Source organism: Triticum aestivum, chromosome 4D, assembly GCF_018294505.1.
Source record: "Triticum aestivum cultivar Chinese Spring chromosome 4D, IWGSC CS RefSeq v2.1, whole genome shotgun sequence".
Lineage (NCBI taxonomy): Eukaryota > Viridiplantae > Streptophyta > Magnoliopsida > Poales > Poaceae > Triticum > Triticum aestivum.
Genome location: NC_057805.1, coordinates 145,460,111 through 145,483,701, shown reverse-complemented (window position 1 = coordinate 145,483,701; position 23,591 = coordinate 145,460,111).

Here is a 23,591-nt window from a genome sequence, read left to right as displayed (position 1 = left end):
TTGCCTGGCATGCTTGGAATAACTAATGGTAGATGGGTGAGGACTAGATCTGCGCAGAGTGTCGCAGTGGCACGTTGCCGCCTCGGTTATATGCAGCAAGCCGTTAGTTGGTGGCGGGAAACCGGTGAGGGAAGAGGCGTGGATTTTACAATTCACCCATGTGGAGCACGGGAAGCATTCGCTGGAGCGCGGGAAGACTAAGTGGAGCACACACAAAACCTGAATACTGTATCCGGTGCCACGTGTTATTTATCACACAAGTGTTAACATAAGGAAACCTATGTGTAACTTACTAATCATCGCACACGAGTACTTGCAGACGCATCGTGTGCGATACTCCTAGCCACCGCAAACAACTAATTTGCATTTTTCAAAGTTTTCTGTACACACAAAATCGCACATGAACTAACTGTATTAACCGTCCGTGTTGTAATTTCTCATCGCAAACAGTTCATCCGAGTCGGCTGTTTGCCACGTATCACACACATGTTGTTAAGTTGAACCATTTCTGTTGTGTTCGCTAATTGAAAACAGTTTGTCCGAGTGAACCGTATGCCCTATATCACACACACCTTGATCTGGCTAACCGTTTCTGTTGCACTCCCTAATAGCAGACAGTTCATCGGAGTGAAATGTATGCCGTATATCGCACACACATTGATATGGCTGCCCGTTTCTGTTGTTCTGCCTCATCGCAAACAGTTCGAACGGGTTAACCGTGTGACCTGAATCGCACACGCAACTATAATCTGAACCGTGTTTGATGCATGGTCCATCGCAAACGTTTTGCACCTTTTTTGACGGTTTTTTACACCATCATTTGCGATTAATGCATCGCACACAGTTTCGTCGAAGGGTCTCTGATTGTAGTGTCGCGTTAGCAGCATCCTGCAGTAGTGATATGCGAATCTTCTCTTCCCTTATTAATTCTTTCATAAGTTGCATCATTGACTAATGCTATGTTTGTCCATCTCTAATAAAATTTTCTACTTATACTTTTCCTTATGTGGTGTCATCACCTACCATAGGATTAGTATATGATCTTTTCATTATTTCTTTCCTTTAATTTATTTCCTTTCTCTTTTTCTTTCTTATTTCTTTTCTTTAATTGCTACATGAAAGGAAAGAAAGTAAAAACTCAAACTAAACTTTATTATATAACTTGCACATGATTACAAGGATAGATCACTAAGAAAATTCTCAAGGAAGAAAGGATCAAACTAAACTTTTATTCATCTAAAGCAAAGGATCGAACTAAAATAAGTAAGAGCAAAAAGATAGTGGGATGATACGATACCGGGGCACCTCCCCCAAGCTTGGCGGAACCCAAGGGGAGTGCCCATACCCGATACTCAATTCTCCTTTGGTGGTGAAGAAGATGATGTTGGTGATGAAGTAGTATTCTCCAATATAACCATGAGTAGATCCTTCAAACCTTGAATGTCCCAAAGGGCTTGATGAATTAATTCACTGTTTTTCTTCACCTCAGCCATTATATGTTTATTCTCCGGGCCCCATGATTTTGTTCCTGCGCTGTTTTCTCTTGGCTGAGATATGTCCCAGATGGACGGAATGTGCCTGCGAGGAGTGTTCTCGAACCCATAATTGTGAATCAAATTGCGAAAATTGTTACGATGTAACCTATGTAGGGGCCTCCTCGGTGGGAGTTATTCTTGTACTTCAAGGCTCGCTTGATTGTTCGATGATCCCATGGCTTGATGAGGATTCAGGTGAGAACAGATGCCAGCTAATGTGCCCCTCTCGGAGGCCAGAGAGTGAACCCCAAAATGATTTTCCCCCTCATCCACCATAGCAACCTCTTCAGCTTCATCCCTTCTTAGATCCTCCTGAACCAACCTTATGTCTCCTTCTCCATTGTTGAAGGGTGAGGAAGACATGATGTTGGTCTGCCTGAATCTATCAGAAAATAGCAAGAAAAGAGAACAAAGGATTTATTCGCGATACGGTGATCAACAGGTTCGGGAAGTATATATACATTTTTTTATCTTGGAGGACAAGCATACGGAAGAAAAATGGAGTCCGGAAGGTGTCCCACTTGGGCACAACCCACCTGGGCGCGCCAAGCCTGGCGCGCCCTGGTGTCTTGTGCCCACCAGGGTACGCTTCCTGGAAGTTTCTTTATTTCATAAATTTTTAAATATTCCAAAACTAATAAAAAATATTTCTGCGGATTTTTCAGAGTCCGTTTACTTACCGTATCACGTACCTCCTTATTTTCACGATTCTGGAGTGTTCTGGAAGGACTCTTTTATCTGTTCTTCCGGTGTCAAAGTTTGGATAATATTACTTTCAACATTAATGGGCGTACCTGAGATATAATGTTTTATTCGTTGCCCATTGACAACCTTCGGGTTAGTACCTTCGGAATTATTTATTTTGATGGCTCCAGATCGATAAACCTCCTCGATGACATATGGGCCTTCCCATTTTGAGAGGAGTTTTCCTACAAAGAATCTCAAATGAGAGTTGTACAAAAGAACATATTCTCCGACTTTAAACTCACGCTTTTGGATTCTTTTGTCATGCCATCTTTTAACTTTTTCTTTGAATAATTTTGCATTTTTGTAAGCTTGGGTTCTCCATTCATCTAGTGAACTAATATCAAATAACCTCTTTTCACCAGCAAGTTTGAAATCATAATTGAGCTCTTTGACGGCCCAATATGCTTTATGTTCTAACTCAAGAGGCAAATGACAAGCTTTTCCACAAACCATTTTATAAGGAGACATACCCATAGGATTTTATAAGTTGTTCTATAAGCCCAAAGTGCATCATCTAATTTCTTAGACCAATTCTTCCTGGACCTATTGACAGTCTTTTGCTAAATTAATTTTATTTCTCTATTGCTTAGCTCAACTTGACCACTAGACTTAGGATGATAAGGTGATGCAATTCTATGGTTAACATCATACTTGGCAAGCATTTTACGGAAAGCACCATGAATAAAGTGTGAACCACCATTAGTCATTAAATATCTAGGGACTCCAAACCTTTGGAAATAACTTCCTTAAGCATTTTAATAGAGGTGTTGTGATCCGCACTACTGGTTGGAATAGCTTCTACCCATTTAGTAACATAATTAACAGCAACCAAAATATGTGTATACCCATTAGAGGAAGGAAAAGGTCCCATGTAATCAAATCCCCAAACATCAAATGGTTCAACAGCAAGTGAATAATTCATAGGCATTTCTTGACGCTTACCGATATTACCTATCCTTTGACATTCATCACAAGATAAGACAAACTTACGGGCATCCTTGAAGATAGTAGGCCAATAAAATCTAGACTGCAGTGCCTTGTGAGCAGTTCTATCTCCAGCATGATGCCCTTCATAAGCTTCAGAGTGACATTTCTGAAGGATTTGTCCCTGTTCATGCTCAGGTACACAACATCTAATAATACCATCTACTCCTTTATAAAGATGTGGGTCATCCCAAAAGTAATGTCTTAAATCATAGAAGATTTTTTTCTTTTGTTGGTATGTAAAGCTAGGTGGTAAATATTTAGCAACAATGTAATTAGCATAATCAGCATACCAAGGAGTACTGCGAGCAACATTTATTGGAGCTAACTGCTCATCAGGAAAACTATCATCAATAGGTAGTGTGTCATCAAGCACATTTTCAAGCCTAGATAAATTATCAGCTACTGGGTTCTCAGCTTCTTTTCTATCAATGATATGTAAATCAAATTCTTGTAACAAGAGAACCCATCGAATAAGTCTAGGTTTAGCATCTTTCTTTTCCATAAGATATTTAATAGCAGCATGGTCTGTGTGAACAGTTACTTTGGAATTAACAATATAAGGTCTAAATTTATCACAAGCAAACACAGCTGCTAAGAATTATTTTTCAGTAGTAGCATAATTTCTTTGAGCACTGTCTAGAGTTTTACTAGCATAATGAATTACATTAAGTTTCTTATCAACTCTTTGTCCTAGAACAGTACCAACGGCATAATCACTAGCATCACACATAATTTCAAAGGCAAGTTCCAATCAGGTGGTTGAAAAATAGGTGCAGAAATTAAGGCTTTCTTGATTGTTTCCAAGGCTACTAGACAATCATCATCGAAAACAAAAGGAATATCCTTTTTCAAGAGACTAGTAAGAGGCCTAGAAATTTTAGAAAAGTCTTTGATAAATCTCCTATAGAAACCAGCATGACCTAAGAAACTACAAATACTATCTTTAGGACATGGCATTTTCTCAATTGCATCAACCTTAGCTTTGTCCACTTCAATACCTCTTTCAGAAATTTTATGACCCAAGACAATGCCTTCATTAACCATAAAGTGGCACTTCTCCCAATTCAAGACAAGATTTGTTTGTTCACATCTCTACAAGACTCGATCAAGATTGCTTAAAGAATCATCAAAAGACTTCCCATAAACAGAAATGTCATCCATGAAAACCTCAACAAAATCTTTTCACAAAAGTCAGAGAATATAGCAGTCATACATCTTTGAAAGGTAGCAGGTGCATTACATAAACCAAAAGGCATACGTCTATAAGCATAAGTTCCAAAGGGACAAGTAAAAGTGTTCTTTTCTTGATCAGGTTGAGAAACAAGTATTCGTGAAAAACCAGAATATCCATCAAGGAAGCAAAAAATGGGTGTGCTTAGATAATCTTTCAAGCATTTGATCAATAAAAGGCAAAGGGTAATGATCTTTTCTAGTTGCTTTGTTTAATTTTCTAAAATCAATTACCATTCTATAGCATGTAACAATTCTTTGTGGAATAAGCTCATTCTTATCATTAGGAACAACAGTAATACCTCCTTTATTAGGGACACAATGAACAGGACTTACCCATCTACTATCAGCTATAGGATAGATTATACCTGCTTCCAAAAGTTTTAATATTTTCGTTCTTACCACTTCTTTAATCTTTGGGTTTAACCGACGTTGGTGATCAACAACGGGTTTAGCATCAGGTACCATATTAATTTTGTGCTGACATAGAGTGGGACCAATGCCCTTTAAATCATCAATAGTATATCCAATAGCAGCTATGCGCTTCCTTAGAACTTTCAATAATCTTTCTTCTTCATGTTCTGAAAGGCTAGCACTATTAATAACAAGATATATCTTCTTTTCATCAAGATAAGCATATTTCAAAGTGTGTAGCGACCCGACCTCAAACGGTCAAGTCTCTGTGCTTCAGTGTCATCCCTAGATTGGTAATGCTGACACACACAATACTCGAAGGATTTATAACAGAGTAGCAATCACACACTTATTACATTGAATGTTTCAAAAGAGAGCTTATTACAATAAATATGGCTTAAGGCCATCTAATACGATAACAGCGGAAGGCTTGGAAGATAAAGTGAGTCCATCAACTCCAACGGCATAGCTGAGCTGCACGGCAACGACCTAATAAACCTTACTCCTCGTCTGAAAAGTCTGCAACATAATACGTTGTAGCCCGGAAATGGGTCAGCACATGGAATATGCTGGCAAGATAACACAGTAGAGCAAGAACAGAATAATGCTATCACTACATGCATATTTGGCTGGTGGAAAGCTCTATGGTTATAGATTTGCGAAAAGCCAATTTTTCCCTACAACAAAGGAATACGTTTTATTTAACTATCATGGTAGTTGAAACATCATTGAGAAGGTTCCTCCAACTAAATCCCGATTAAAGTAATTATCAACCCAACAATATTAATTTAGAGTGATGGGATACTTAGGATACTCCAAGTACTAGATACTCAAGATTGTCCATAACCGGGGACACGGCTAACCATGATTAGATTGTACACTCTGTAGAGGTTTGCGCACTTTTCCCCACAAGACTCGATCTCCTCCGTTGGATTTCTCGCACTACATGGTGTTTGAGAAACGGATGACCATGACACAGTCTTTTAGAAACATTAACTCTTTACTCCAGGCAGACCATACCAACCTACATCCCTCTACCTGCTGATCCACCTCTTCAACAGCTCATGCAACTTACTCAACTATGCTAGATCCCATAATAGCTTGTGGCTGCACACGGAAGTTTCTAGCATGAAAATATCTCAGTTCCCTTTGAGCCTGGGTGGCGGACCTTAGGATGATCACACGGGTACTCCGGGATATCCTAGGACAACATTGTATTCTCCAGGTGCCCGACAAGCAATCCACCAAGATGTGTATTAAAGTTGCCACCTTAAGTTGTACCATTAATTAATCATCTCACATCTGTCATGGATTCACTCACCCAAACCACATCTACGAGCATAGCATAGCAATATAAGCAATACGTAGAAGTAACTCCCAAGGGTTTGAATATAACAGGGTAATAGGTTCTACCTCATCAACTACTTCCCAACCCACATGTTAATCACATCCTAATCATGCAATGTTTGAGGATTGGAGCTAATGCATAAAAACTGGGTATGAAAAGAGTATGATCAATGTGTTACTTGCCTTGCTGACGATCCGCAAAACCTAGGGACTCGTAGTAGCACGCTTCGCACTCCGGGAATTCTATCGCAAACAAACAATAGCATACATAAGCAATCAAGCAATGAAGCACGGGTAAATCTCAAATAAGAAGAACTAACCAGAAAGTTCAACTTAAGAACTCCGGTTTGCAAAAAGAATCAAATTTAAAGTCCCTTTGAAATTATTTTTCTGTTTGGAGTTATTTAGTTTTTTATTCAAATTATTTTTCTCACAGGATCACCTTTAGGTGGAGGAGGACCTCCTAGAGTTTCAATAGGCAAATTGTGTTTAAGCAGAGGACGTTGTTCAAAGAAAATCTTATCTATTTCATTTCTTTCATGCATATGTAAATCATTTTCATGGTCTAGCAAATATTGTTCTAAAGGATCAGTAGGTGGTACAGCAATAGAAGCAAGACCAATTAATTCATCCTTACTAGGCAATTCTTTTTAATGAAGCTTTCTACTCAACTTGGAAAAATTAAATTCATGAGACTCATCACCAAAACTAACACCTACAGTTTGTTTCTCACAATCTATTCTAGCATTAACGGTGTTCAAGAAAGGTCTACCAAAGATAATGGGACAAAAGTCATCTTGTGGGGAACTAAGAACAAGAAAATCAGTAGGGTATTTAATTTTCCCACACAAGACTTTAGCATCTCTAACAATCCCAATCGGTGATATTGTATCTCTATTAGCAAGTTTAATAGTAACATGTATGTCTTCTATCTCTGCAGGTGCTACATCATTCATAATTTCTTGATATAACGTGCAAGGAACAACACTCACACTAGCACCTATGTCACATAAACCATGATAACAGTGATCTCCTATTTTAACTAGGATAACAGGCATGCGAACAACAGGTCTATGTTTATCTTTTTATCAGGTTTGGCAATTCTAGCAGCTTCTTCACAAAAGTAAATAACATGCTCATCCATATCTTCTTCTAAGATATCTTTAACCATAGCAATACTAGGTTCTACTTTAATTTGTTCATAAGGTTTAGGTGTTCTAATATAGCTTTTGTTAACCATAGTTGAAACTTTAGCATGTTCCTTTATCCTAACAGGGAAAGGTGGTTTCTCTATATAAGTAGAAGTAACAACTGGATCAACATTATAAAGTATAGTTTCTTCTTTAACCGGTACCGGTTCTTTAGTTTCTTCTTTAATAGGTGAGTGATATTTAAACCACTTCTCTTTAGGGAGTTCAACATGAGTAGCAAATGATTCACAAAAGGAGGCTACTATCTCATAGTCAAGTCCATATTTAGTGCTAAAATTTTGAAAAGCATCGGTATCCATAAAAGATTTAACACAATCATACTTAAGTTTAATACCCGACTCTTTACCTTCGTCGAGTTCCCAATCTTCAGAGTTGTGTTTAATTCTTTCCAAAAGATCCCACCGGAATTCAATAGTCTTCTTCATAAAAGAACCAGCACAAGAAGTATCAAGCATGGTTTGATCATTACGAGAAAGCCGAGCATAAAAATTCTGGATAATAATTTCTCTTGAGAGCTCATGATTGGGGCATGAATATAACATTGACTTAAGCCTCCCCCAAGCTAGAGCAATACTTTCCCCTTCACGAGGCCAAAAATTATATATATAATTCCGATCACGATGAACTAGATGCATAGGATAAATTTTTTGGTGGAACTCCAATTTCAAACGATTCCAATTCCAAGATCCAATATCATCGCATAGCCTATACCATGCCAATGCTTTTCCCTTCAAAGATAAAGGGAAAACCTTTTTCATAGTTCATCCTGTTGGAGATATGCCCTAGAGGCAATCATGTATGATGATATTTCCTATGTGTTTATGAATAAATATAGTCCTTGGACATTATCAATAATGTGTATCAGCAAGTACGTGACTTGTTTGTGGGACTATGCATTGTATGATGACTGTCCTAAAAGGTCCCTAGTCGAAAGGGCTGTGTGGACGCGCAGCTGACTAGACTAGAATATGACATGGTCGATGGCTTGGTCTCAATAGCCATGGAGCATTGGATGCTAACCGGATAATATGGACTTGGAAGGATCTGATCAGATTCGACGTAGTCGGATCCGAGTCGAGATAAGGTCCGAGTCGGACAGACCCAACTATGAGACGCAACGATATGTCATCTTTGAGTCTCTAGTACAACATACGTTCTATGTCCTAAGACCTGAGCTGTGTCATGTACTCGGGATGGTGACAAACTTGCTTTGGGCCGACCAAATGCTACTCCGTGACTGGGTAGTTACAAAGGTAGGTTTCGGGCTTGTCCAGACCCATGCTGCGAGACGTGGTCGAGCAAGATGGGATTTGCCCCTCCGATCAGGAGAGATATACTCTGGGCCCCTCGTGTGATCTGACCAGGATAAGCATGGCCATGCGACAAGGATTATGAGATAATCCGGATAGTGGTCGGCATCACTGCAACGAGAAAGAGGTCGGGCTAGCACAAGGATGACAGATTCGCCTTGAGCCCGACAACATATATCATGTTGCAAAAGGAATGGAAGTGTGATGTACAGATTCGCCTAACCAGCTTCATAGTCTGCTTGGTGTTCGGCATGCCTTGCTAGAGGCCGCTACCGGACGTGCAGTTCGGAGGTGATCCGAACTGCGACCAAGCCGGCTTGAACCTAAGGGGTCGCGCGCTTAAGGGAAGGAACCTACGAGGTCGGATCCGAGGACACTGGTCGGATGTGATCCGAGCTGTATTCGGATTGTGGCCGAGTAGACTTATGGGATTTAGGGTCCGTGCGAGGCCCAAGTGTTGAGCCCGCGATGGACGCCTATATAAAGTGGAGGTGCGGCACACTCGTGCGATTGATCGCTTCGGCGCTGTCACTAGGGTTTGCATGTGTTGCGAATAGACACCTCCACTCGCCGCCGACTGTGTGATCGGACCTAGCAGTCCGCCGCATGGTGTTCCTCCTGCACGCGCGGATACCGTTAGAGGTGGTGCACCTGCGCCGCTCCGGCAAACTTGTACGTGGGATCGGACGACCGGCTGTTCGAGGGAGATCGTGCGAAGAGGAGACGATCCACGCGAACGCGCAACCCCAACTCTTTTTCCGCTGCACGGCACTGCGCGTCTAGTGGTTAGGAACTGTGATCCATCTCCCGTAGCATGTTCTTGGTTGCTCTGCGCATAGAGAAAATTTTAATTTGCAGTCGACGCACCCTACCGTAGAACCCAACAGTGGTATCAGAGCCTCTGCTATATGATTTGGTTTCAGATCGTATGCATATTAGATATGTGGAGGCGGCAGATGAGATCTGTTGTCGTTCAAGAGATCGGCTATGTGCACGGTTGATGTGATCAACTGCACATGGGGATCGTTGAGGTTATGTTTTCTATCAATCGGGATCGATGAGGTCGTGACACGATCTACCCCTACCGATCGGTTATCCGCCATCGGGGTTAACAGTGAAACGTAAATCCGAATCGGATTCGCAATGATCGATGAGATCAGTCAAATCAAAGAATTCGGCGGGACCGCCATATGCGTAGCGCCTTGTATTTCGTACCTGACACACAAACCGGTAGAATGCGATTCTATGCATAACTTTATTTTGCATGGTTTGATGTGAATAGTATGGCTCATATGTATGTGATGCATGTGTGTAATTTATATATGGCATGCGCGTCATGTTTGTCAGTCGGCAGGAGCCAAAGTGCTGTCATTATATTGTATAATGACCTGCGTGTCGACTTGTGACTCTATGTAAAATTCATGACTAGTTGTAGTAGTTGGATAATAGAGATCAGGTTGGTGGCTTGACGTTTGGGCGTGACAAACAAGATGGAGTTCCTAGATGGTCATCGGAGTCGGAGCCGACCTGGAAGAACGTCCATGAAGGAGCCATACTATTTCACAATATATGTTTATTTGTGATTGTCATGCTTCTTGTTTTCTATGCATGTTAGAATGGTAGAAAGAGCCCTCATGAATATCAAGCGAATTGCCATCCCCGATGTTGCACCTTCGCACGTCAAGTATGTCTAGTAGTGGGCTCATAAAATTGAGGTGCTGCTGGGTGTCCTTGAACTGAAGGGTTCATGTCGGACACGGACATGCACTGCATCAGGTTAACTTGACAAGGCTATCAAAACGGTTTTGGGCCTTGTGGCAAAGAAGGTTGGGGGCCGGGGTATGAGATACCTTCCCGACCGACAGGAGTCGTATAGAGATACGATTAGCAAGGAGTTGCTCCAGATAGGCATGTTGTCTAGCAGTGATGCTAAAGCTCACTAGTCGCATGTGCTAGTCGAATCCTGAATCACTGACAGTTTGCGGAGGGATGCCAACTTCAGTGGGAGTATTTCGTTTAAGGCTAGAATTACTCTACATAAACACATTGCTTAGTGATTGCATATTTTCTGTTGTAGATCAATGGCACCACCTGCTCAACCCAACTTTGCATTGAAATCAATTCTGGAAAAGGATAAACTGAATGGAACAAACTTTACCACCTGGTATAGAAATCTGAGAATTGTTCTCAAGCATGATAAAAAGGAACATGTTCTAGAGGATCCACTTCCAGAGGAACCTGCCGATAATGCTAGTGCCACAACTAAGAATGCCTACCAGAAACTCGTTGATGAATCAACGGAGATCAGCTGTCTGATGCTGGCTTGTATGGAGCCCGATTTGCAACAGCATTTCGAAAATGTTGAGGCTTACGATATGATCGAGAGTCTCAAGAGCATGTTTCAGACACAGGCTAGGACCGAAAGGTTCAACGTCTGGCGATCCTTGATGGATTGCAAGCTGAAGGAAGGTGATCCACTGAGCCCACATGTGATCAAGATGATCGGATATGTGCAAGCTTTGGATCGGTTGGGCTTCCCGCTCTTGGATGAGCTGGCTACTGATGCAGTTCTGGGTTCTCTTCCACCCAGCTATGGGACGTTCATCTCGAACTATCATATGCATGGCATGGATAAGAAGCTCACTGAATTGCATGGGATGCTCAAAGTGGCAGAGCAGGATATTAAGAAAGGCACGCATCAAGTGTTGATGGTGCAGAAATCGGCTAAGTTCAAGAAGAGTTGGTCTAAGAAGAAGGCTAAGGCAAAGGGCACGGAGATGGTAACCTCCGCCGCTGCGCCGAAGTCTGGACCGGACTCGAAGACCATTTGCTATCATTGCAAGGAGACCGGTCACTGGAAGAGGAACTGTAGCAAGTGGCTTGCAGAGCATGGCAAGAAGGCCGGAAATGCTTCTTCAGGCAAAGGTACACTTGTTGCATATGTTATAGACATTTACCTTGCTGACATACCTAGTAGCTCTTGGGTATTTGATACCGGATCGGTTGTTCATATTTGCAACTCGATGCAGGGGCTGGTAAGAACTAGGCGTGTGGCACAAGGGGAGATTGACATCAGGGTCGGCAACAAAGCAAGAGTTGCTGCGTTGGAGGTCGGCACGATGCAGCTCCAGCTTCCTTCTGGATTTATTTTGGAATTGAATAATTGTTATTACATTCCTGCACTTAGTCGGAACATTATTTCTTCCTGATGCTTAATGAGTCAGGGTTATGAATTCAATTTAAAGGACAATGTTGTTCATTTTATTTGAATGGTATGTTCCACGGCTATGCACCCATTGTTGATGGGCTATTTATATTGAATCTAGAACAGGAACCGGTCTATAACATGAATGTCAAGAGGCATAAGCCTAATGAGATAAATCCGACATACTTCTGGCACTGCCGGCTTGGACACATTAGTCTGAAACGTATGAAGAAGCTCCATGATGATGTGCTCCTAACTTCGTCCGACTTCGGGTCGTTCGAGACATGCGAATCATGCTTGCTCGGCAAGATGACTAAGTCTCCTTTTGCAAAGAGCTGCGAGAGGGCGTCCGAGCTATTGGAACTGATACACAGTGATGTGTGTGGACCAATGAGCACAACTGCCAGAGGTGGCTATCAGTACTTCATGACTTTTACCGACGACTTGAGTAGATATGGATATATCTATTTGATGAGGCACAAGTCAGAAACTTTTGAAAAGTTCAAAGAGTTTCAGAACGAGGTTGAGAATCAGCTCGGCAAGACTATAAAACTTCTACGATAAAATCATGGAGGTGAGTGCATGAGCCAGGAGTTTGATGATCATCTGAAAAGCCAAGGTATAGTACCTCAGCTCACACCTCCGGGTACGCCACAGAGAAACGGCGTGTCAGAACGGAGGAATAGGACCTTGTTGGACATGGTCCGGTCAATGATGAGCAAATCGGATTTACCCTTGTCATTTTGGGGATACGCTCTAGAAACTGCAGCTTTCACACTTAACAGGGTACCATCAAAATCAGTAGACAAGACACCACATGAGATGTGGACCGGGAAGAGTCCCAGTTTGTCTTTTCTAAAGATTTGGGGTTGTGAAGCATTTGTCAAGCGACTTATGTCAGACAAGCTTACACCCAAGTCAGATAAATGCATATTCGTGGGATATCCGAGGGAAACCATGGGATATAGCTTCTACAACCGGGAAAAGAACAAAGTGTTTGTTGCTCAGAACGGGGTTTTCCTTGAGAAAGAGTTTCTTAGTCGGGAGGCCAGTGGGAGGACGGTCCGGCTCGAAGAAATTCGAGGACCACTCGGGGACGGCTCGGCTGTTGATGAGATCATACCGGAGTCAGTCAGGGAACCTGTAGTGGAAGCGGCACCGGAACCACGGAGGTGCGTGATGTACTGTTGCTAGAAAGCGACGAGCCGGCTACATAGCAGAAGCGATGGTGAGCACAGATTCCGAGGCATGGCTGGAGGCCATGAGGTCCGAGTTAAAGTCCATGGATGAGAATCAAGTCTGGGACTTGGTTGATCCGCCGCCTGGCGTAACAGCCATTGGTTGCAAATGGGTCTTTAAGAAGAAAACCGATGTGGATGGAAATGTTCAGATCCACAAAGCTCGGCTTGTCGCTAAGGGTTATGGACAAGTTCAAGGAATGACTACGATGAGACTTACTCGCCGGTAGCGATGCTAAAGTCGGTGAGGATCGTACTAGCTATAGCTGCATATTTCGATTACGAGATATGGCAGATGGATGTCAAGACGGCTTTCCTTCACGGAAATTTAACCGAGGACGTGTATATGATATAGCCCGAGGGTTTTGTCGATCCGACTAGCACTAGTAAGGTATGCAAGCTCAAGAGATCCATTTATGGGTTGAGGCAAGCATCTCGGAGCTGGAACATTCATTTTGATGAGGTCGTCACTGGTTTCGGCTTCATCAAAAGCGAAGAGGACTCTTGTTTATACAAGAAGTTAAGTGGGAGCTCAATAGTGTTTTTGATCTTGTATGTGGATGACATACTACTAATCGGAAATGATGTTTCGACGCTGAACTCGGTCAAGGAGTCATTGAATGGAAAGTTTTCGATGAAAGACCTTGGTGAGGCAATGTACATTTTAGGCATTAAGATCTATAGAGATAGATCGAGGAGGCTGCTCGGCTTAAGCCAGAGCACGTACATAGATAAAGTGTTGAAGCCGTTCAACATGAGTGAGGCGAAGAAAGGGTTCTTGCCACTCTCACATGGTATAAGGCTATGTGAGACTCAAGAGTCCTTCGACATCTGATGAGCGAAGCAGGATGAGTAGGATTCCGTATGCCTCGGCAATCGGATCCATCATGTATGCCATGATATGTACAAGGCCTGATGTTGCTTTCGCAATAAGCCTAACAAGTAGATACTAGGCCAGCCCAGGTGAGAGTCACTGGGCAGCGGTAAAGACTATTTTGAAGTACCTGAAAAGGACTAAAGAGATGTTCCTAGTTTATGGAGGTGAGGAAGAGCTCGTCGTAAGGGTTACGCCGATGCTAGTTTCCAAACCGACAGAGATGATTGTCGATCACAGTCCGGATTCGTGTACGTCATGAACGGAGGAGCAGTGAGCTGGATGAGTTCCAAGCAAGATACGGTGGCCGATTCTACCACAGAAGCCGAATACATTGCGGTTTGTGAAGCTGCGAAGGAAGGTGTTTGGATCCGGAACTTTCTGGATGATCTTGGTATTTTCCCAGCCTCGGTAAAACCGTTGGACCTTTATTGTGATAATTCTGGTGCCATCGCACAAGCCAAGGAGCCGAGGAATCACCACAAGGTCAGACACATAGATCGGAAATATCACCTGATACGAAAGATCGTAAAGAATGGTGATGTAGAGTTATGCAAAATTCACACGGATGCAAATGTTGCAGATCCGTTGACTAAGCCGCTTCCACAACCCAAGCATGAGGGGCACGTTAGAGCTATGGGCATTCGATGTCTATTTGATTGACTCTAGTGCAAGTGGGAGACTGTTGGAGATATGCCCTAGAGGCAATCATGTATGATGATATTTCCTATGTGTTTATGAATAAAGATAGTCCTTGGACATTATCAATGATGTGTATCAGCAAGTACGTGACTTGTTTGTGGGACTATGCATTGTATGATGACTGTCCTAAAAGGTCCCTAGTCGAAAGGGCTGTGTGGACGCGCAGCCGACTAGACTAGCATATGACACGGTCGATGGCTTGGTCTCACTAGCCATGGAGCATTGGATGCTAACCGGATAATATGGACTTGGAAGGATCTGATCAGATTCGACGTAGTCGGATCCGAGTCGAGATAAGGTCCGAGTCGGACAGACCCAACTATGAGACGCAACGATATGTCATCTGTGAGTCTCTAGTACAACATACGTTCTATGTCCTAAGACCTGAGCTGACGCATGTACTCGGGATGGTGACAGACTTGCTTTGGGCCGACCAAACGCTACTCCGTGACTGGGTAGTTACAAAGGTAGGTTTCGGGCTTGTCCAGACCCATGCTGCGAGACGTGGTCGAGCAAGATGGGATTTGCCCCTCCGATCAGGAGAGATATACTCTGGGCCCCTCGTGTGATCCGACCAGGATAAGCATGGCCATGCGACAAGGATTATGAGATAATCCGGATAGTGGTCGGCATCACTGCAACGAGAAAGAGGTCGGGCTAGCACAAGGATGACAGATTCGCCTTGAGCCTAACAACATATATCGTGTGGCAAAAGGAATGGAAGTGTGATGTACAGGTTCGCCTAACCAGCTTCATAGTCTGCTTGGTGTTCGGCATGCCTTGCTAGAGGCCGCTACCGACCGTGCAGTTCGGAGGTGATCCGAACTGCGACCAAGCCGGCTTGAACCTAAGGGGTCGCGCGCTTAAGGGAAGGAACCTACGAGGTCGGATCCGAGGACACTGGTCGGATGTGATCCGAGTTGTATTCGGATTGTGGCCGAGTAGACTTATGGGCTTTAGGGTCCGTGCGAGGCCCAAGTGTTGAGCCCGCGACGGACGCCTATATAAAGTGGAGGTGTGGCACACTCATGCGATTGATCGCTTCGGCGCTGTCACTAGGGTTTGCATGTGTTGCGAATAGACACCTCCACTCGCCGCCGACTGTGTGATCGGACCTAGCTGTCTGCCCACGGTGTTCCTCCTGCACGCGCGGATACCGTTAGAGGCGGTGCACCTGCGTCGCTCTGGCAAACTTGTACGTGGGATCGGACGACCGGCTGTTCGAGGGAGATCGCGCGAGGAGGAGACGATCCACGCGGACGCGCTGCCCCAACTCTTCTTCCGCTGCACGGCACTGTGCGTCTAGTTGTAAAGAACTGTGATCCATCTCCCGTAGCATGTTCTTGGTTGTTCTGCGCGTAGGAAAATCTTAATTTGCAGTCGACGCACCCTACCGTAGAACCCAACACATCCCTGGGTAAACCTGCAAGCTTAAACAATCCACAAATTTGTTCTACATATATCAAGTGCATATCAAGATGTTCGGTTCCATCTCCTGCATAAGGATTAGCTAGCAGTTATTCTATCATACCTGAAGGAATTTCATATTCAATATATTCAGTAGGTGAAGTAGGTTGAGTGGTAGCTAATTGTGGTTCCGGACGAGGTGAAGATACCCCGAACAAACCCCTCAAAGGATTGTTTTCCATAGCAACAAGTGACAATAAATTTCAGCACACTATATAAATGTTTCCATACCGAAGGCGCTTCACTCCCCGGCAACCGCGCCATAAAATGGCCTTGATGACCCACAAGTATAGGGGATCAATTGTAGCTCTTTTCGATAAGTAAGAGTGTTGAACCCAACGAGGAGCAGAAGGAAATGACAAGTGGTTTTCAGCAAGGTAATGTCCGCAAGTGCTGAAATTATAAGTAGCAGAGTAGTTTGATAGCAAGATAATTTGTAACGAGCAAGTAACGATAGTAGTAACAAAACTGCAGCAAGGTATCCCAATCCTTTTGAGGCAAAGGATAGGCCAAAACGGTATCTTATGTCGTTCTTGAGGGTACACGGGAATTTCATGTAGTAACTTTCATCATGTTGGTTCAATTTGTGTTCGCTACTTTGATAATTTGATATGTGGGTGTACCGGTGCTTAGGTGTTGTTGTTATTTGAACAAACCTCCTACTTATGATTAACCCTTCCGCAAGCATCCGCAACTACAAGAAAAGTATTAAGAGTAAATTCTAACCATAGCAATAAACTTTTGGATCCAACCGGTCCTTTACTGAATAGCGCATAAACTGGGGTTTAAGCTTCTGCCACTCTCGCAACCCATCATCTAATTGCTACTCCACAATGGATTCCCTTAGGCCCAAATATGGTGAAGTGTCATGTAGTCGATGTTCACATGACACCACTGAGGGAATCACAACATACATACTATCAAAACATCGAACACATATCAATTTCACATGATTACTTGCAACATGATTTCTCCCGTGACCTCAAGAACAAAAGTAACTACTCACAAATGATAAACATGCTCATGATTAGAGGAGTATTAAATAGCATATTGGATCTGAACATATAATCTTCCACCAAATAAACCATATAGTAATCAACTACAAGATGTAATCAACACTACTAGTCACCCACAAGCACTAATCTATAGTTCCGGTAACAAGATTGAACACAAGAGATGAACTAGGGTTTGAGATGAGATGGTGCTGTTGAAGATGTTGATGGAGATTGCCCTCCCCAAGATGGGATAGTTGTTGGTGATGATGATGACGATGATTTCCCCCTCAGGGAGGGAAGTTCCCCCGGCAGAATCCCTCCAACTGAGGGCAAAATTGCTCATGCCCAAGTTCCGCCTCGAGGCGGCGGCACTCCATCCTGAAAGTCCCCCCCTTATTTTTTCTAGGTCAAAATGACCTATATACCAGAAGATGTGCACCGGAGGTGGGCCTGGGTGACCACAACCCACCAGGGCGTACTTGGGCCCCCTGGCGCGCCCAGGTGGGTTGCGCCCACCTGGTGGGGCCCCTCTAGTAGTTATTTGCTCTAATAATTCTCATATATTCCATAAAAAATCCTCGTGAAGTTTTAGCTCAGTTGGATTTGTGCAGAATAGGTAGCCTGACGTAGCTTTTTCAGGTCCAGATCTCCAGCTGCCGGAATTCTCCCTCTTTGTGTATACCTTGCATATTATGAGAGAAAAGGCATTAGAATTACTCCAAAAAGCATTATTATGGATAAAAACATTATATATAACAGTAAGAGAACATGATGCAAAATGGACGTATCACTGCACTTTATTTTATTTGCGATCTATTTATCCAATCTATTACAACCTTACCCCGTACTTTTGCCAATTTCTGGCGCCGTTTCCCGAAAGTGATTGACAACCCCTTTAACATGTCGGGTTGCGAGTATTTGTTATTTGTGTGCAGGTGTTGTCTACGTAGTGTTGCTTGGTTCTCCTACTGGTTCAATAACCTTGGTCTCATCATTGAGGGAAATACCTACCGTCGTTGTGTTGCATCATCCCTTCCTCTTTGGGGAAATAATGACGTAGTTCTAGCAGACATCACCGTTGTCGTGGCGTAGCTCGAAGACTGCATGGTTGCCCGGTTGCGGCGCAGCGCGGGAGCGGTTGGAGGTGGTATGTGCCGCCTACGGCCGACGGCGCTGGCCGGTGCGGGCTGCGAGTAGTGTGGAGTGGATATCTTCTTGGGCGGAAGGCGCTGCCCGGGCAGGTCGAGCGCCCAGTGCTGAGCGGGAGCTCAAGGGATCGTCAGCCATGAGAACGGCAGAACAGAGGCAATAGACTGGCGGAACAGAGGCTCCAACGCACCCCTACCTGGCGCGCCAAATGTCAGATTCAGGGCTCCACTGACCCAAGAAAGTTTTGAACTCTGGGGTGCATGCAAAGAACTCAATCTTGCCGGTCTGCCAACTCGTCGATCTCACGGCCTAGCTCGATGAACTACAAAGGAATGGGACACGACAGTTTACCCAGGTTCGGGCCACCTTGCGATGTAAAACCCTACTCCTACTTTGTGGTGGATTAGCCTCGAGGTGGGCTGAGGATGAACTGGTATGGAGGAAGAACAACCTCGGGAGGTGTGTTCTTGGGTTGGTGTGAGCTGGTGTAGGTTTGGATGGTCTGATTCCTCCGTCCCCCTCTATGGTTGTGGCTAAGCTATATTTATAGTGGCCTTGGTCCTCTTCTCCCAAAACAAATGCGGGAAGGGATCCCACAATGGCCAAATTTGAAGAGAGACAACTAGTACATCTTATCCTGACGAAAGTTCATGTTCGCCTGCAAACCTTCTGGCTGTGACGCCATGGTGGGCTCGGCGATGACCTCTGTCCTACCATCCTGGTGGTCTTGGTCTTGTAGCACGGAAATGGAAACCTTTGGCTGGTTCCTCCGGACTCCGCGCCTGCGCTTGCCTCTTTAGCACCAAAGAGAAAACTTGTTGTACTGCACCCGATGGCGCCCGCCTGGCCTTGGTCATCATGGCTTGCGTCACCTTAGCCTCACGAGGTGGGCGCCTGCATAGGAATCTCCGCTCCTCAGGAGCCAGCCTAGGGATGCTGCTCCTTCTGGAGGTCCTGGCGTTGTCCGCCTCGTGAGGCTTGGCCCCTTGCGAGGGTCTTATGATGTTGATGCCGAAGATGGGTCGTACTAGGCCGTCGACAGAGCCATGCCGTGGGCCGCAGGCAGGCAAGTCTGGGTACCCCAGTTCCCATAATGCCGACAGAGGTTGTTGTCGCTGCAGATGAGGTCTCACGCGGGTTAGCGTGCGTGCTAATAATTTGTAGCCAGATCTTGAGAATTTATTTTGACCGCCGCTCGCCTCGCTCCATGAAATGATGGTATAGGAATGCCATAAGTCCGCTGCGTAGGGCCGCCGGGAAGCGAGACAGCCTTTGACCGCCGCCCGCCTCGCTCCCACTGGTCCATATTAATGGAGCGCCCGAGCGGCCCCACCCCCCCATCCTCGCCACACACACAATCCTCTCTCTCCGCCCGCATCCTCAACGCCGCTCTCAGTCCTGAAAGCCGCCACCCCCCATCCTCGCCACACACACAATCCTCTCTCTTTCTACCACGACTGAAGCACCTCGAGCTCATCACCGTCTGCATCCCAAAGGATGACATGGAACGCCTACTCCGCGGCTGTACTGCACTCGAGTTCCTTCGTCTTCAGCCGATGAATTGGTCGAGTAGCTTCCACATCACCTCCAGGACTCTCCGGACTATTTATGTGTGTTGTTGGTGCTGCAACAAGAGATCACAAAAGGTGGACCACAATATGGTCATTGAGGACACACCTTCACTTGAGAGATTACTTGTAGTTGATCAACAAGGTCCAACAAGAATCAATGTCATTTGTGCGCCAAAATTGACAGCGGTGGGCTACTCGTCTATCAAATACTACTACTTTCAGGTACAACAGTCACCTTCTACCTCTCCTTCTTGATATCAACATTATTTCTAGTTTTGAAGATGTATGTCCGTCTGTCATCCAAAAAAGCTTCACCCAGATTCTGCGCACAGTGAAGGTCTTGGCACTAGAATCTGTCGGTCCCAACCTGGACCAAGTTAGCAGTTTCCTGAGATGCTTTCCGTGCCTGAAGAAGCTGTATATCGAGGTGATGTTCCTTTCCTATTAAATGTTAACCATAAGGGAGTTCAATATTTTGCACCTTTTCCCAAATTTACAATGACAATCTACTACGATTTCTGAAGGAATTTTGGAGGATTTTAGGACATACACCCCCCCACGCCATATTGGTTGCTTGATTCATATGGTTACAATCCATAAACATTTCTCCTTTGGATAGTATGTACTAGTTTTCTTAGGGAATTTTTCATCCACTCCAACCTCTTGTGAAGAAGGCTACATTTTTCTAGATTGTAATCAAATGCCCATGTTAATCATGTCAAATCGAAGATGGCATGTTGGTGCATTTTACAAATCCTGCAAACCAAATAGGTGTGTAGTAGTGTTCAAAATTGCATGTAGGCACTAACACGTTCTCTTCTTTTGCATATAATATTAGGCCCAGAGGTGGATAATGTTTATAACGACAATCACATCGAATGCTTGGATCTGCATCTCTCAAAAATTACTTTGAACTCCTACTAAGGGACCTTACCGAAGATTACATTCGCCAGGTTCTTTGTTGCTGGAGCAAGGGTGCTAAAGGTAATGAGGTTGAACATGCAAGGAAATAGGAAATATGAATGTTTTGTTGATCAAAGCCGGCAGCTACTGTAGAATGGAAGAGGCTCCAAAAAGGCTAAACTTCGTATTGGAAGTGCATATGGCAGAGTAATTGGAAGTCATTGTGTCAAACCCATACATGACTTGTCAGCGGCTAATCCCTTTGCAAAAATGGCGAGGTTTCGAAAGCGGCCTTACTATTTTTATTTTTAGTTTGAACCTCTCTTATATCCATGTTCATCCGATCAGCACAGGCGTTTGCAGCTGAATGAGCTGAATTTCATTTCTAATATCAGTTTAAACCTTGTAATCTTCGAATTTGAGCCATGTAACTCTGGACTTTGAACCTTGTAATATTTTGGGCTTTTGTGGTACAATCATTGCAATGGCATCGTATGAGACTCGTAGATTGGTAGTACTATTTTGACCTTAATATGCAATAGACTTAGATTTTATTAACCATTCACGACCAGGGATCTAGCCGGAAGCAGAGCAATGGCAAACATCGTTGCAACAAGATGTAGATGATTAGATGCTTGTTTCTCCTAGTTTAGTATGCATGTAATTGCTTACTTTGGTGTGTGGAAATGTTATGTGTGTAGTCACTTATGTAATTGTATGCTTAATTTGGTCATGCAATGTTGTTCTTATAAGTATGTATGTTGATGTTCTGTAGACAGAGCATATCACATCGCACACGGACCACACTAGGGAACCCGTCGGTCATGAATCCATCAGTCGTAGACGGCTGTATACCAGCAAGCGTTTGCCCACAACACACACGACTTATTCCATCACAAACAGCTCGGATGGATCAACTATATGCCACGTATCGCACACGCAACTTGAATCTGATTCGTGCTTGATGTATCCACCATCGCTCGCACAGTTCATCTTATTTGCCACGTGTCACTATGCCGGGCTCTGCTCAGATCCCTCGGCGCGTTGTGCTCGTCCTTAGGCACCGCAGCACACTGTGCTCGCCCTTAGGCACCGCGGTGCGCTCTGCTCGCGTACCTCCACGCGCTTGGCTTGTGGACAACTTTTCCTTGCATGTTCAACTGCTATATGCATATATATGGTTGCTCGCCGTTGAGGCAACCGCGGAGCGCTCTGCTCGCGTCCCTCCGCGCGCGCTCTGCCAGTGGTTGGGCCTGCGCACGATCACGTCGGGGGCCCCATATGCATGCGGTTGCGCCGTGCGCGTCGCCACGATGCAGTTACATGCGGCACGATGGAGTTATGCGCTGCAAATTAGAACTGCCATCTGGGCATGCTGATATTCCAGGCTGTTTGTCTTCCCCTTTAATTCCCGCGGCCATTATAACCTTAGTCTCTTCAACCTTTCGATCGCGCCCCACAACACAACAAGCACACCCATGATGACACATAGAGAGGGGATGTCTGGCGGCGCTCCAATGGAGTTCGGTGTGCATAAAGTGGAGACCCACGCGAGGGAGACAGATCTCTCGGTGTTGTACACCATCGACCCGACCGTGGTGGACAACTACATCAACACCGTTGACCAGTTGCTTGCTCAAGACAACTACAAGGTGGTCGGCATCGACCTCCAGTACACCGGTGGTCGTCCCAACATAGATCAGAAGGTTGTCGTCGCCCAGTTGTGCGTGCACCATCATGTCCTCATCTACCATTACTGCATGGCCACAGAGCCTTGCGACCGTTTCTCCAGGTTTGTGAATAGCACCGACTACAAGTTTGCTACGGTGGAAACCACCAATGATGTAAAAGCACTCAGGGTTACGGGCTTGGCCTGCAAGAACCTTATCAAAATACGTGAACACTACAGGGTCTGGGACGGCACGAAGAAGGACTCCCTGGTTGAACTTGCCTCAGCCATCATCGACCCATACTACAAAAAGATTAAGCAGGATGCCAACAGAACACGTCCCATATCCTGGCATGGGGCCTGGATGCGGCAACTGGACGAACCTCACCTCAGGTTCACTGCCAAGAGCATGTACACATGCTACGAGATGCACAGGCGGATCAATGACATGAGGAAGTGCCTCGTTACCGAAATCGACGAGGCCGGAGCAAGCCACAAGCAAAGCAGTAGCGGCAAGCGTCACAAGAAGTAGCTCTTGATCAGATGATCGTTTATCCTAGTTAATTATGCATGTAATATATAGTTGACTTTGGTGTGTGGAAATTTCATGTGTGTAGTAGCCACCTATGTAATTATGCATGTAATAGTTTACTTTGGTGTGTGCAAATGTCATGTGTGTAGTAGCCACCTATGTAACTGGATGTTTAATTTGGTTATGCAACCATGTCCTTATAAGTGTGTGTGTGTGTGTTGTTGTTCTGTATGCAATCCCAATGCACAACACACACGTCTTATTAGCAGCAATCGTTTGTGTTATTATCGGTCTTTGCACACATTTCTGATTACCGACCTATTTGTCGCGTATCACACACATCTTGTTGAATTAAACTATTTCTGTTGTCTCGGCTCAATGCAAATAGTTCATCCGAGTGAACTGTTTTCCCTCTATCGCACACACCTTGATCTGGCTGACCGTTTCTTTTGTTCCGCCTAATCACAAACAGTTCATCCGAGTGAACCATATGCCGTATATCGCA